The sequence below is a fragment of the Atta colombica genome, unplaced genomic scaffold (genome assembly GCF_001594045.1).
Source record: "Atta colombica isolate Treedump-2 unplaced genomic scaffold, Acol1.0 scaffold126, whole genome shotgun sequence".
NCBI classification, from domain to species: domain Eukaryota; kingdom Metazoa; phylum Arthropoda; class Insecta; order Hymenoptera; family Formicidae; genus Atta; species Atta colombica.
In genome coordinates, this window is record NW_017259213.1 from 156,248 (window position 1) to 171,802 (window position 15,555).

The 15,555-nt window shown below is 33.2% G+C and overlaps 1 protein-coding gene across 1 annotated transcript in view; it reads left to right on the forward strand.

The window, feature by feature from the left end:
• LOC108684149 (ecdysone-induced protein 78C) overlaps positions 1–15,555 on the forward strand; it is an 86,433-nt gene that overhangs the window by 17,938 nt on the left and 52,940 nt on the right. The window lies entirely within an intron of this gene.

Consider the following 15,555-nt stretch of genomic DNA (forward strand, 5'->3'; position numbering starts at 1 on the left):
ATTTTAAATGTTCAAAATATTCATTATATTTTAATGATTGTGTATTAACAATTTAATAGTTAATTAATATTTTAATATTTTATTGAAGAATCATTAATCGTCTTTCGAAATAAATATATACATGTATGTATTTTTCATTAAAAAGTTTAAACTTTTAAAAATAATATTTAGTGGACCAGTGAAATTGATTAAAAGAAAATTCGAAATTATCGAATTTAATTATCTATCAATTATCTATTAATTTTATAGATGAATTTATATTTTATTGCTTACTAAAAACAATAAAGCAATATAGCGACAAGAACATGTCAGACAATCAGTCACGACACTCAAATAAAACACAATTTACTTAGGATTAGAACTTCGATAAAAATAATAGAAATTAGAACAACCGATAATTATAATTTTGTGCAATTAATTTTTCATAGGAACATCATAAAAAAACTCATTGTCTCTTAACGTAACTTTGATAGTCCGCTGTTTTATATGGGAACGTCTATTTATAGCTCGATCGTGCGTTATACGTGCGGTGTGTCTATGTTTTAACGTTGTTTTACATCCTGAGCACACAAAGACGACGTGTATAGCGCTTCTCGTAAAGGTTAGAATACAAATTGAAAAGGTCGCACCCATGATGCGATATTCGCAGATCGCTCATGATCGTAAGAATCGCGTACTGCCGTTGTTGATAAAGTTACTACTCTCAACAACGCGGATTTTGCTTTCGATATACGAGTTTGTTCTTGATGGAGATTAAAAAGGGATTAATTTTGATGAATCGAGACACAGAAATTGTTTTCCCGTGCTTGTGAGTCGACCAAAAGAATTCACCACTCGCGATGTTCCCGCTCGTAAGAAAAGTCAAACGCTGACATTTCGTTCGAACTGAGAACATTCGAGTAAAATCAATCTTGTCCAGTTCTATCTAGGACTTTTTCGTCTTTTTTCTCGTTCGTTTATCGCTAGTTTTGCATTGAAACGATTTTGTGAAATATATAGGGTGTTCTGAAATTTGTGGATCAAAACACTATAGCAAGAAAATTCTTGAAAAATTAAGTAAAAAAATTATTTATGAAATTTTTATTTTAAGCAGTAGTTTTTGAGATATGAGAGTTTAAATATGGCAGGAGAGTTTAAATATTACAGTTTAAACGGTCACTTGTGAGTATTAAGTTTCTTATTTTCTGATCAACTTGTAATTTAAATTTACCCTTACTTAGCCTGATGTAAGAATTGTGTTTTTATAGCCATGATTAATCATTAAACTGATGATTTTGAAATAGTAACTTTAGTAACTTAAAAGTTACTCATTACAAAATCATCAGTTTAGAAATTAATAAATAAAATCATAGCTATAAAAATTTTTACATTATTATCAAGTTAAATCTAATTATTATTATATTATCAAGTTAAATCTAAATTAAATGGAGAATTAAAAATATTAGTGAACGCACTGAAGTACAACGCTCATTAACACTATATCACACGACTCATAGACAAAATGGCTATCTAAACGCAGTTCTGCAATTGGTTATATTAAATTTGATTAATACAATTATCTTAAAAACCTACTACTTAAAATAAAAATGTACAAATAACTTTTTTTACTTAACTTTCCGAGAACTTTCTTATTATAGTATTTTGATTCACAAATTTAGGGATATCTAGTATAACACCGATCTATCGTTCACTATCTTTTACAGTAAAATTTTTTAGAAACATAAATTTCTGCAAACAAGGCATTATATCAAAGGATCGGTTAAAAAATAATTGAGGCAAAAGCACAAACTGAATAGCTTTTTTACGATAATTTGATTTATTCAAAACATTTCACGCGTTGTTGTGTATTCTCCCGTGACGACAGGAGACAGCAGAATTACTTGAATTTTCAGGGAGCTTATATGATTCCGGAGTTTACGCGATCCCAAAAAGGGACTACGTGAATTCCAGAGAGGCCGTTGATTATTTTATACATTCGCTAGCAGGGATCATCCGACGGCGATCTGATGGTAGCTACCGAAAATCCAACTTTGAATTTCAATCTCGAGGCGGTCAAGGTCCATCGAGAGTAATTCAATTCAGAAGCGCGAATCTCGCGGGGATAAGAAGTAACGCGTTGACTATTGTCGCCTGAGGCTCGAAACGGTGGAGAGCATACCAGTACCCCAATTTTATAACTTCTAACGACAGTTCATACATAACTATATTAATAAGAGTAATGCATTTCTTTTATCTAAGCGAATGTTGACAATACGCGTCTTTCTATTGGCTGCTATTCTATTGAGTTTCTCTACTGACTATTTTGATCGCCATCTTGGATCTAATTGATCCAATAAGTACTTAGTAATTCTTTAATATGTTGATATGTTGGGAGAAAAATGTAATAAATTTTAATAACTGTTTGAATAGTAGTAATATAACATTTATTTTTGGAAAATAAATATTTGCTAAATAAAAAATAATAACAGTTAAATTAAATTAATAGTTCTTGTATAAAAATATATGTTTACATTTAGTAAATATTCCACCGACACTATTCAAACAAGTATTTATTAAAATTTACTACATTTTTCTCTTACAACCAATGTTTATAGTATTAGATTCTACATGGTAGACACTGCTCTCTTATAAATATAGACCTCTACACAGTTCGGCATTGTTTCATTGTCGTTATATACGACGGCATTGTTTTATTGTCGTTATATATTTTTTATATTATACTGTCGTTACGCGGTTTTTTACTACGTATAATATTTGCGCAACCAGTATAATATACCGGCACCGTCGTTAAAAATTACAAAATTGGAGTACGAAGGGGGGGGAGGGAGGGAGATATATCGGCATATTTCGAAATGGTTTTAATGTAATCGTGCGAAATGAATTAATTTCATCCGTGTGCTGCTACAATTTTTTCGTATTCGGACTATAATATATAATTCAAGAGCTACTTATATGAATTAAACCTTGCAGATACATTTAGTAAAACTAGGTCTGTGAACTTCAAGTTAATTTTATTTTAACATGCGACTAATTCATTTAATTTCTGTAATACCGATAATTAACAAGTTACAAAAATAAACGTCTAATCCAATTTTCGCCAAAGAGGATTCCCGATAGTACGATAATATGGACGATAAGTTTATTGCTGAAAAGAAGTGGTTTAATGTCTCACATATTAAGACTGTCTTATAGATAAAAGACTCAAGAAGATTCGACTAGAAGGAAACTTGTTAGTAAGGCGCATAGAATGTTCCTGGAAAGTTTCGAGTTAACTGGCAAATTACGGAAGTTTTCATCGACACAGTATCGCCGAGTTTTGACTTACAAAACTTGGACGGTCGAAAAGTCTTCTATAGCATTGCGATTTCTATTAAAGTGACATGAATATAATTCACATTTTAAGTTGAACAGCGTCCGATTTTATCCACTCAATTCTACGTGTTTGAGTCTGCAACTTAATGATGTTAATATATTTCGACGGGAATTCTTCAAATTCGACGCGAATTCTTCGTGTACTTGAAATCGTAAATACTGAAAAGAAAATGACTTATTCATAAGTCGTATACAAAAAGGACGTTTTGCTGAAGCATCTGAAAATTTAACTAGATATTTAAAACTAATTTTGTTGGCCTCAAAATAAAAAAAATTACGTAGGAATTTCAAGCATGATAAGCAATGCTGCAAAAAGTTTTAATATTTGAGCCAGTTTGACGTTCTACATAATTATTTTGATACTCCAACATCATTTTCAAATTTGTATTTAGCTAAATTTTTAAATACTTCACTGTCCTTTTCGTCCATGGTAATAATAAATAATAGTCATACGGCCAGTTATATTATAATTTCTCAACAATTAACGTTCGAAATTGCTTTCTCCGGCCTAGATACGGCCGGATATTAATCGCGGCGAGAATAGAGGCTCCCTTGATTGACAGCGAAAAAAAAATCGAAGCTCATTGACACTCCTTTCTTTTTTTTCACCGCGACGTCGACACCGGCCGACGCGACGGGCCGAAGTCGGGCTGCAAGTCACGATTTTATCGACCATACGAATCGTAAAAGCCAAGAATGCCGTATCCCCGCGTACGACTTTCTTATACGGAATGCAGCTTACATGGTTTGAGTGCTTTCCTCCACGAGAAAGAATGAGCCAAGTATCCAGAATATATAGGAGGAAAAACAACCAGATTATGAGTTGCGCATCTGCTAATTAGTTACGATGGAATTAAGACCCTACGAATGTGAGTTTATTCGCGACTATAAACGAAGGAGGTATTCCATGTTGCAGCACGCTCCGATTGCCAATCATAATACGCTCTGTTTCATTTCGGCCGCGTACATTGTTGATTGAAATAAGTATAGTAGTTATGCATTCCATGCATTTGAAAGTAACAGTGCTACGTTACGTGTGCGTAACAAAATTCGTGTGGAAACAACTCAAAAATACTACTGCTTACGTAACAGAGAAACGAAGTTATTTTTATAAATTTGATACGCTTTACAGCAAGAAAGTCGACATTATCTGATATTTATCAATTATTATACACTTATACAGTCATGAACCGTTTAGACTCCCTTCACTTATCTGCAATTTTTTCTCGAAGCATTTAAAGATAATCAACTAGTACATTTCAGATATTATAATGCATATTTATCTATGAAAGATAATATAGTTATATAAAAACAGTTATTTTTTAGAACCTGAATAAAGTGTTTTTCGATGGACTTGTTCGCTGAAAATGAAAATCGGGCGGCAAAATTGACTTATCAAATTTAATTATTAAATTGAATAGATATAATTATCTACACAATTTAAAAGATTCATAATTTGCTAATTATACGTATGAAAAAAAGTCGTACCTTAATAAATATATACATTCACATTTTATAGATAAAAGATAGCACTTTAAAGTGACCTAAATGAAAAAATTGAATGACCTAATTGAAAAAAAATTATTTTAGTCGAAAAAAAAAACAGTAAATACGGATAAAATAATTTTCTCGGAAATCTGTGATAGGCAATTTGGCTGCCAGATTTGTTTTCAGCGATCAAAAGTCCATCTGAAAACATTTTGTTTATTTGAACTGTATAATTTGTTAATTGTAAATTAATTTTATGCGAAAAAGATAATAGATATTCAGTAAACTATAATAGTAACATCAATCATCATGTTATAATTTGATAATTGTACACTCAACAATATGTAATATAACAGATATTATATGTAATAGTTAGATGGTTGAGTATAAAATTATCACATTATGTTATATACTGTTGATTGATGTTTATACTATCATTATTCAAAGATAAGAGATATTAGAAAGAGGATAGTAGAGGCCCAACTAGGCTTTCTCGAGAAGAATGATTCAATTCCGTTGGAGCTCGTTTTGAGAATTATGGATTAGCATGAGCGCGAAAACATTGATGACAATGATCACGGTCGAGAGTCATTGACGTTCTCGCGTGTCACGTAAATCGCCTTCCTGGAACGAAGGCCACGAGAAAGTTCGTGCCGCTGCTGGTTCAGTGCCACGGTCACGCTACGTGCGTGGCATCGATAGCGACGAAAGTAAACTAAATCCGAAAGATTACGCAATGCCGTTTTAACAGTCACCCGACGTGCCACCGCCTCCTTTCTCATTCTTTTCCTCTTTCTCTTTGCTCTCCTATTCATCATTGATCTCAGCTATTCTCTCAGACGAGCGCACTAGATGTCGTCGGTTGAAAATTAATTGTGACTTGAAATACAGCGACGTTTTTGACGTATAAAGAAACGAAGAATTTATGCTATTTATTTTTTTCAATATCCTGTTAAGATTATAACATACAAGAATAACAAAACATGAGCAATTAGTAATTCAACATTTTGGACTGTGATTGACCAATTCGTTTACTATTTATGTTTTGCTGCTCAAATTTTTTGTGTGTGCTATGGCCTTTAAGATTGTAACACAAAAAAACTTTTAAACAATAAGACGTAAACAGTAAGCAAATTAACATTTTGGATTTATTACTGTTTACGTTAATATCTTACATTTTCTGCTGTGATTAGCTAATACACTTACTGCCTTACATTTTTTTCATGCTATGACTTTTAAGAAGCGTAATCTTATCTCCTTTCTTTTTCATTCATGTTATGTCATTTCTTTTCTATTTCTTCAATTTCTCATTGTATATTTTTTCAAGTCAATACGACTGTTACTTAGAGATTCTAATTGGCATTAAAATAATAAGAAAAATTAAATAATATACTCTCTAAAAATTTTAGAATGAATCTTATTCTGAGACTAAGAGTGATTCAAATTTCATTCTTAAGAATCGAAAACTGAATTACTGTTTTTCAAGACTGATTCAATTTTTATTCTTTAGACTAAGATTTCAAGAGTACCCGAGCTTGCATATATTTTAGCACTAATTAATAATGCCATGGATATTGTGAGATTTGTAGCTAGTAAAATTTATAACAAACAGTTGTCGGTCTTACATAACGTATAAGAATGTTCATTTTTGTCGAAACAGTTTTCGTGTCGAAGAAAGAAATTTTTCGAAAATTCATCAGATTTAGTAGTTCGTACCGTGTTTAGATTCAAAACGCATGCAAAGAGAGGAGACTAAATAATTGTTTCAATTACTGTGCATGTCTCTATTAGTGTGCATTTATATTTCGATAAGTCATAAAGAAAACTAGCACAAATAAATAAAAAAAAAACATTGTTTTTTGTTAAGTTAAATTAATACGTATATTAATACGATACCGAAGATGATATTTTATCTTTTGAATATTAAAGTAAATATTTTTAAATATTTTTTTGGAAAATATGAGGAATTTATGTGAATCCAGTAATACGCAAGATTTTAAATTTGGCCCTATTAACGTGGAGCCTTGGAGCTGAGAACGTGTTATGAGTGCACTTTGAAATAAATATAATTGAAATAATGATTTGTGTAATATTAACATAAACAATTAGTTTAAATTTATTACCTGTTTTAGTAATTATATATTAAAACGAGTCAAATGTGGATAGGCACACAAATTGGGAGCACATTAATAGGGCCATCGCCGCTTCAAAAGGATTCACTAATAGGAACAAAAAACGTATTTTCTATTTTTGTCAAAAGCATTATAAAGTATTAACATTTTTTAGATTAAAAAAATATTATAAGAAAAAAAAGTAGTTGAAAAACCGGTATTGATTGCAAGCAGATAAAATTAAAGCTATAATATTTAATAATTAATTTAGTAATAAGCAAATTGGCTAAAAGACACATTAATAGGGACAGTTTACCCTAGAGAGAGAGAAAGAGAGGGAGGGAGAGGAGGAGGGAGGGAGAGAGAAATATTAACGCAAAGAAATATTCCGTGCTCGACAAAAAATAACGCGGTATTCCATTATCCTCGTCGGCATGATGCAAAACCGGTCGAAATGATTGGATTTTTATCTCCGGTCTCTTTTTCTCCCTTTCTCCTTCCTCTTCTCTCTTACATCCTATTCGCTCGTTCATTCTCTCCATCTCGATTTTTCCCTCTCGCGTTCCATCCATCTCTTCCTGCCTCTCTTCCTCCAACTCGCGTACGTGTGTATTTGTTCTCCTCTCGTTATCTCTCTCCCCGTCTCACTTTATTCCGCGGGACGTGCAGAAAGATTACGCCAGTGTCAGACGAGGATCGAGAATATGTATACATACTTACACATAGTCGCACGTATAAATACAAGCGTGTGACTCGCGCAGGGAGACGCATGTATTGTGCGTGCATGTAAATATTCGTGTACGCATGCATATATACGTGTGTATGCGCGAGTACGCGCGCGCACTGTGTTACCGTGTGACTCATCCAGGTACATTGCACCCGGTACGTGTCCGGTACGAGCTCGATCGCATACACCCGTCGGCCATCCGACTCCGATATTTTCCGATTTTTCGATTCGGCACGCACGAAGAAAGTTCGATTCCATACTGCGCGTCAAAAACGATTCCAGACGGTCGTCATCCGCCACCCTCGTATTGCCGCCATTCTCATCCCGAATTCGTTCATCCTTATTGCTTTTCGATCTCCATTTTTACGGTCTTATCAGGAAAATCGGACAAGAAGATTTCTCCCAGGAGTTCCAGGAGTTCCCAAGAGTTTCGTAACCGCGATTCTGAGGCCAAATGCAATTGCATAGTTTTATATATTGGTCAGAAGAAAATGTCTATCTATTTGCAATCAGACAATAAACTTTCCACAAAGTATGCATAAATAAATTACTTAACATTAGGATATACTTAATTATATTTAATCAATCTATTAGTACATTATTGTCTATGTGTGTGATAGCAGAGTTGTTACATATATAATGCTCATTAAATCATTCCTGAAATACTAATTAATGTTTAACATTAATTTATTGTTAAAACTTCCTCCTAATGATAAAATAATTGAATGGGAATCGATTAAAAGAGGATCGATTTTTGCTTCCTACAGAACAAATTTATAGAAAAGCGACTTATCCTAATATATGAGTCTAATATGTAATACTAAAGCGTATTCTACAATGTGCTTTTTGTTTCCTGTTCCTTGTTTTTTACTTCTTTCTACCTTTTGCTTTTTTCTCCTTTGTAACCGTTTTATTAACAATTGTACTTTTTGCTACATACTTCTTGTTTCTTTCAAAATTCATTAACTTTTATCTCGGGCGATATAAAATAAAAAACCGGATAAGAAGCAAAAGACAAGCTGTAAAAAATAACAAAAGGTAAGAAACAGGAAACCAAAAGCATATTATAGAACAGGCTTAAGGACGTTCTCCGAAAAAATCCATTTTCTTTAGATTTTTCTGAAACTTACAGAATAAACTTGTTTTATCCTTTATATGTGCTTTAAAAACTCAATACCCAGAACAGGATTAAAAATCGAAATATTCCACTTCAAAAAAAAAACAAAGCGTTTAAAATATGTATATAATATATAATATATATATAATATATATAATACATATACATATACATGTACATGTATATACGTATATAGAATCTTTGTCTTATTCAAAAGTGATCTTTTTATCTTCTTTCACTGTAAAAAAGTTTTTCTCAACAATTTTTTGAAACAATGAGACATAAAACTTGATATCACAAGGAATAATCTGAATGATTTACGGTATTCGTTTTTTAAGAAATCATTGAGCAAAGTAAGTAGGTAAAATAAGTAAAGTCGCTATTTTTTTGACCGGCGGCAGTAGCGAAGGCATTTTATACTGTATAAATAAAAAAACTTGTATAAACACATTAACACTTATGGAATATCTTATACTATATAAAAGTGAAATAATTTTCATAATGGTGAGCACTAATGTACTCATTAGATTGAGCACAACTGCAGTCGGAGAATGTCCTTAAATAATATTATTTTTATTTAAGCTAGAAACGATCGCCACCATTCGGTCCGATGATATTCATGTAGGCACGTCGAGTATTTTCCTCCGCCAGGATGAAGCGACGGTAAACGTAGCGACTATCGATCGAACGTGTAGTTCTCCGTTTCTCGCATCTTCGCATCTCTTCTTTTCTTCATCTTCGCGTTCGAGGCGAAAATCCAGCGATGCGACGAATGCTTGTCTTCGATTCATGTTAGCGCGACGCCTCGAGAATTGCGCGCGTGAATTATTAAGAGTGGCCGCGCGCGGTAAATACTCCACGATCCATCTTCGTCACTCTTCTCTTCTTCTTTATCTTTCTCCGCTTCTTCTCTTCATCCTCTTCATCCACTACCTCTTCTCTCTTCTCGTTCCCACTACATTTCCACTCACACTATTTTCCACCCATGGCGTCTTCTCCGTCGCTTCTTCCCCTTCGCTCTCTTTCGCGATTTCTCTCTTCCTTACATACTGTTTTCTCTTCTCCTTGTCCTTCCTTTCTTGCCCCTCCTCGTACACTAATGCCAGTGCCTTTCTCTCCGTCTCTTTTTTCCGAAGTCTGTTCCCCTCCTACCCGCAACTGTCTTTCTTTCTCTCTTCTATCAGTATTCTCTTTTTCTTTCTTTCTGTCTCTCGCTCTTGCTTTTTCTCTTCCTCGCACCTCAAGAGCAATGAACTCTCGGTAGGGTATATCATCGGTGAAGTGATGCTACCACCAGCGCGCGCGACCACTAACACGCACGTACCTTCTATATCGTATATCTCATGTTTCTCTCTCTTTCTTTCTCAGCATTTGATGCTTCGTATACCTCGCTTGCTTACTTTCTTCCCATCTATCTAGTTTTCCTTCTTTATCTCATCCTTCATATTCTTACTTTCCGAATCTCCTTTGCTGATCTCCCCCCTCTTCCTTCTCTCTCTCTCTCTCTCTCTCTCTCTCTCTCTCTCCTCTTTCTCTTCTCGCTCTTGGTATGTAATATAATATTAAGTATTTATAGCATAGGTAATATTGTATAAATGATAATGTATAAATGAAATGTATAATCTGTACGACAATTTATTAATATCCGAAAGATACTAATCCCTCAGTCGATATTTAGATATTTTTCTTGAATTTCTCTCCGGCACGCTAAGTTATCGCGAAAAGTTATCTGATTTGTCGGATAAATTTTAACGAGTCGCTCGACCTGTTCCTTAGACATCCTGCTCGCTCTTCGCTGCATCTTGCATGCATTTGAGTGCATCGCACTTACTTCCTGTAGCACCCCCTATATCGAAGAAGGAGAACATGTTTATAGCTATCGCGGTTCTTCGCAGCATACCGCGTTGTCTTCCTCACTGTCGAAGATCATTTTTATAACAGAAAGAAGAAATTTGTAGAGATGAAGCTTTAAATATCATTGAATGGTAGCGAAATTATTATATGATAAACTTTAAATATGATTCTTCAAACAAATGTCCATCTTTTAACATTATTATTATTTGACAGATTGCTGATCAATTAGCGAAGAGTTCTTTTTGTCAGGAAGAGAAAAAGATTTTGTCTTGATAAGAACTTTTTAAATATACAATGATAATAAATTTCAAATAATTTTAATGTCAAAGTTATATAAATGGGATTGTAATTCGACTTAACTAGATATTTAATTAAGTCTCCAATAATGGACTTGACGTTTATAAAAATGTATTGAAAGCTTTTATATTCTATCTATTTTACGCTACTTACCCGAGAAAAGTTATCGATATTTTGATTGACATTTACCTACTTCCTTATTAATATCGTTTTTATATTAACTTTTTAAAATACTACTACTATTAATACTATACTGATAGATATTATGTAACAATTTTGTTCGTTTCATTTATTACTTATAATTATACTTCTATCAAATTAATAAATACTTTTTTTTTATACATCTCAATGATTATCGATATAACAATATCAAAATTTAATGTCCGAATTGCGGACATTAAATGGGCGAAATTCTTCTACCTAAAAGAAACGAATAACCGTTGCAACGTGACTGCTTGGCATCCATGAAATCGCGTGTTGGTGCGAAATGGTCACGCCGCGGTGAAATTAAACGAGATTGATTCAGAGTAGTCATTTTGCGTGTGCCGTGCTGAGATGTAGCGTATACCTTCGCGTGTGTCCGGAAATGCAGGCGGGTGCAATAATGGTGGCTGATGGGAACGCCCTCAACATGAGTCTAGGTTTCTCTTTAATTTTTCAGGTTAACGGTCAATGGCCGTTACATAAGTCAACGAAAAGACGATGAGAAATAGACGATGGGATAATTTACTTATTCTGTGTACAGTAGTTCAAGGACGGAACAGTTCTTTATTCTAAAATACTTTCGATAGAGGAGACAGAGAGATACATGTTTCGGATATTTTTATTTTGATTCACTTCTTGTCTCTCTGTCTCCCTTCGTTCTATGTTACTTTTATTTCTCTATTCTGTATACTGAGTAAATAATACTGTTGACAGAAATCATGATTCCGCGACGTTGACGCTTGAACGATTCGGAATTGTAGTTTTCAGCAAAGCGTTGATAAATTGTTTCTATGTATTGCTGCTAACGAAATTACCGTTCTATTGAGAGCATTGTTCGCCAGACAAAGTTTAATTCGTCGACATTCGTTCTAAAATTTTCTAGAATCGATATAATTTATTCAGTAACACATTTATCATTTTAATAATTGATTGTATAAATTATTTTGCGAGAAAGAATTTGATATTGAAAATCTATCTCTAAAAAAGTAATTTTCATTTTAATTTTTAAAAAAGTAAATGAAGATACATATTTGTTCTTTTAAATGAATATTTTCTTGTGTGTTTCATTATAAAACAAGCTTTAAAAGGCTATTGAATTATTAAATTTTTACGGCTCATAACTTCCAATAATGAAGAGATTTTTTATTTGTGGTGAGCCATTACTTTCGAAGAGCAACAAACAATTACTTTTATAAAAGAATCTGATTTATGATGCAGTTGTATTAATTAATTAGTTCTATAATTAAACGTTGAATTCTCATTTTCGAAAAACGCACTACTCTAAATTTAATGAAGGTATTCTCGACGGTACCTTTTGTGCGATCGTTCCGGGACACCTGGTACAATTCGCGAACGCCGTACGTGTTATTTCCTTTCTCGCCCGCCCGTAGGTTCGCACGTATATGTATATACGCGTTTTTTTTTTTTTGCGTGCGCGTATATACCTGCATACGCACATTGGTGCAGCGTGCTTTACATGGCGCGACGGGCGCGTACTAGTGGACTCGCACAAACAAATACACGCACAAGAGACGAGCGAGACAGAAAGACGTATGTGCGCGCGTGGGGCACAGCACTGTAAGCGAATGCTAATAATATTCACTTCCTGCAACTCGGTTACATTAAATCACCGCCAGGCAACTTCTCTGCCTCGCCCGCTTTTCCGCGTTATTATCGTTTTCCTTTTCTCGCGCGCGCGCGCGCAATACTTATTCCGCGATATCGCGATCACCACCGACGCCACGTGCGACTACTCCGCGAGAAAATGTGAGAAATTGCGTGCCGGCCTAATCTCAGCGCAAGCTCAATTTTCGATGTTGCAGCAGATTATATAAGATATGGATGCGCGCTAATTGTCATATGTCGATCGCCATAAATGGATACAGGAATCGTTAATGGTATTGAAATTTGAACTCGCTGAAAATACATTGATTTCTCTGTGATATGTATATTCTCTTCCGGTACGTCCTCCTGTCATTCATTTTGTAATTCGAGTTATCGAACATTATCTTCTTCCATCCTGTCGTCCTGAATTGTAGCGACGTGAATTATTGCTGTGCTTCAAATATAATATAATAATTTTAATGCTTATTTCATACTACTTTAATAACAAAAATTTGTATATTATTCATTTTAGACCAAGCTTAATTTTGTTATCTTTTAAGCAGTAATCAGAATTTGTATGACAGGACGATTTCAAAGCTCAGAAATAATTCTGTATCGACAGATATTATCAAAGCTATAATTTCAATAGCTGTTGCACCTCGATATCCGTTTCCATTAGTCAATTAAATTTCACTCATAATCAAATGTATAAATCAAAGAAGACATTTCTTAATTAATATGAAATGTCTAACTGTATGAATGAAAGGAAGATTAGAAGTCTGTTGTCTGTGAACTAGTATACACTTTTGAAACTTAAAGAGATAGATATTGATATTTGACGAAAGCGAAAAAGAAAATTCTAGTGCAATCTTAATGCATAAATAAAAAATAAACTTAATTTATTCTACACTGAAAGAATTGTTTGATACGTATTATTTATTGATAACTATTTATTTTATTGATATGTGACTAACAAAAACTTTCTTATTTTTTTATTTATAAATTATGTTATCTTAATCAAAATTTGATTATTTTAATTTTGATTAACCAAATTAAAATAATCAAATTTTGATTAGAATAATATAATTTTTGTTATTCTAACTAAATTTATTGTTCTAATAAAAATTTGATTAGAATAACCAAATTTTGACTAGAACAATACAATTTTTTAATAAAATGTAAAAAGATAGGTTTATTTCAACAAAATAAATGATTATATGTCCTGAAATATTTCTCTCGATGTAATACATACAGGGTGTCCCGTTTTTGCCAATCGCTTTTATATAGATAAAGCAGACTAAATTGAATCGAAAAGTCCTCTACTATTTTGCAATTTTCGCAATAATTAGCAAGATATTAATTACTAAAAATTGCCAAATATTGGTTTTGAACAATTTTTTACTCTAATATTATCAACTTTATAAAAAAGCTGCAAAAGACAAAAATCATTTATTTTCTTCTCATAAAGTTCTGAGAATTTTTTCAGAATTTTTTCAGAATTTTTAAATATCATATTTTTTCATGTTGATAAAAATAAGAAAATGCAATACTAAAGAGTTGATAAAAAATTTTGAAAAAATTAGAGTTCTATGAGAAGAAAATAAATTACTTTTATCTCTTGCAGTTTTTCAATCTACACAAAAGCGATTGGTAAAAACTTTTGGGACACCCTGTATATGTAACTCGCATTTAATCTCAGCATTCTGGATCCATGCAAATTCGGCAGTCGCGTCTGATCCTTATGTATCATCACACTCGTGGGATCATTGACCACGCGTGTGTGTGTGTGTCCAAGAATTCACACATATACACAAATACACAACACAATACAACACACATACACATTACTGCTAGCAGTAAGAACGCAGGCCTTGACCATGAATACGGGTTGGTGGATTGCATAACTATAGTCAAGTGCTTGTGACACAACGATGCCTCTTCGTGTATGTGATCGTGGCATACACACGCATACGATCGTATAGCTCGAGCTCGCGTAGGTCGATGGGCGATGCTCTCCAACGATCCGTGCTCACGTTGTTCAAGAATATTGCTCGACGCGAGGCTTCATAAAAAATTCAATTCAAAATCGAAACAAGATAAATTTTTCTGTTTCACGAAATCACTGTTCGTATTCTCTGCACAAATTTCTAAAGATATTTCCAAAGCTTAAGTTCCGAGAAATTAAATGTTTGGAAGGCAATCACTTTAAGCTTGTGTGATATATATCATATTATTTTGAAATAAAATTTCTGAATTAATTGCCTAAAAAGACTACTGAAATTAAATCAATTTTAGAGTATTTTCCAAATTTCCGTTTTTCTCTAATTATTTCTAATCGACATTTGTTATCAAAGCAATCTCCTGTTATTTTCTATAACAATTTGCATTGCTTGAGATTCGCTGCAGATATTTTCTAAGTACTTTTAATCGTTACGTTCCTAGCTTTTAATCTTTACAGGGCGAAAAAGCCAGTATAGTAACATTGAAACAGAGTCATATTTTGAGACAAGGATATAATACAATAAAATAATAAACTATAACAAATCTCATTCCAGAAGAGAGAGAGAGAGAGAGAGAGAGAGAGAGAGAGAGAGAGAGAGAGAGAGAGAAGCTGTAAGATTTTTAAAATAGACTACCGCCTTCTGAAGATTAATAGTATTGACATTGATTGATATCATCACATTAATACTCTTTTCCGTGGTGATATTATATTTCTTAAAGATCTGTATACATCTTGACATCTCGAAACCCGGCACTTTTAGATGGAGGGACGCGAATGC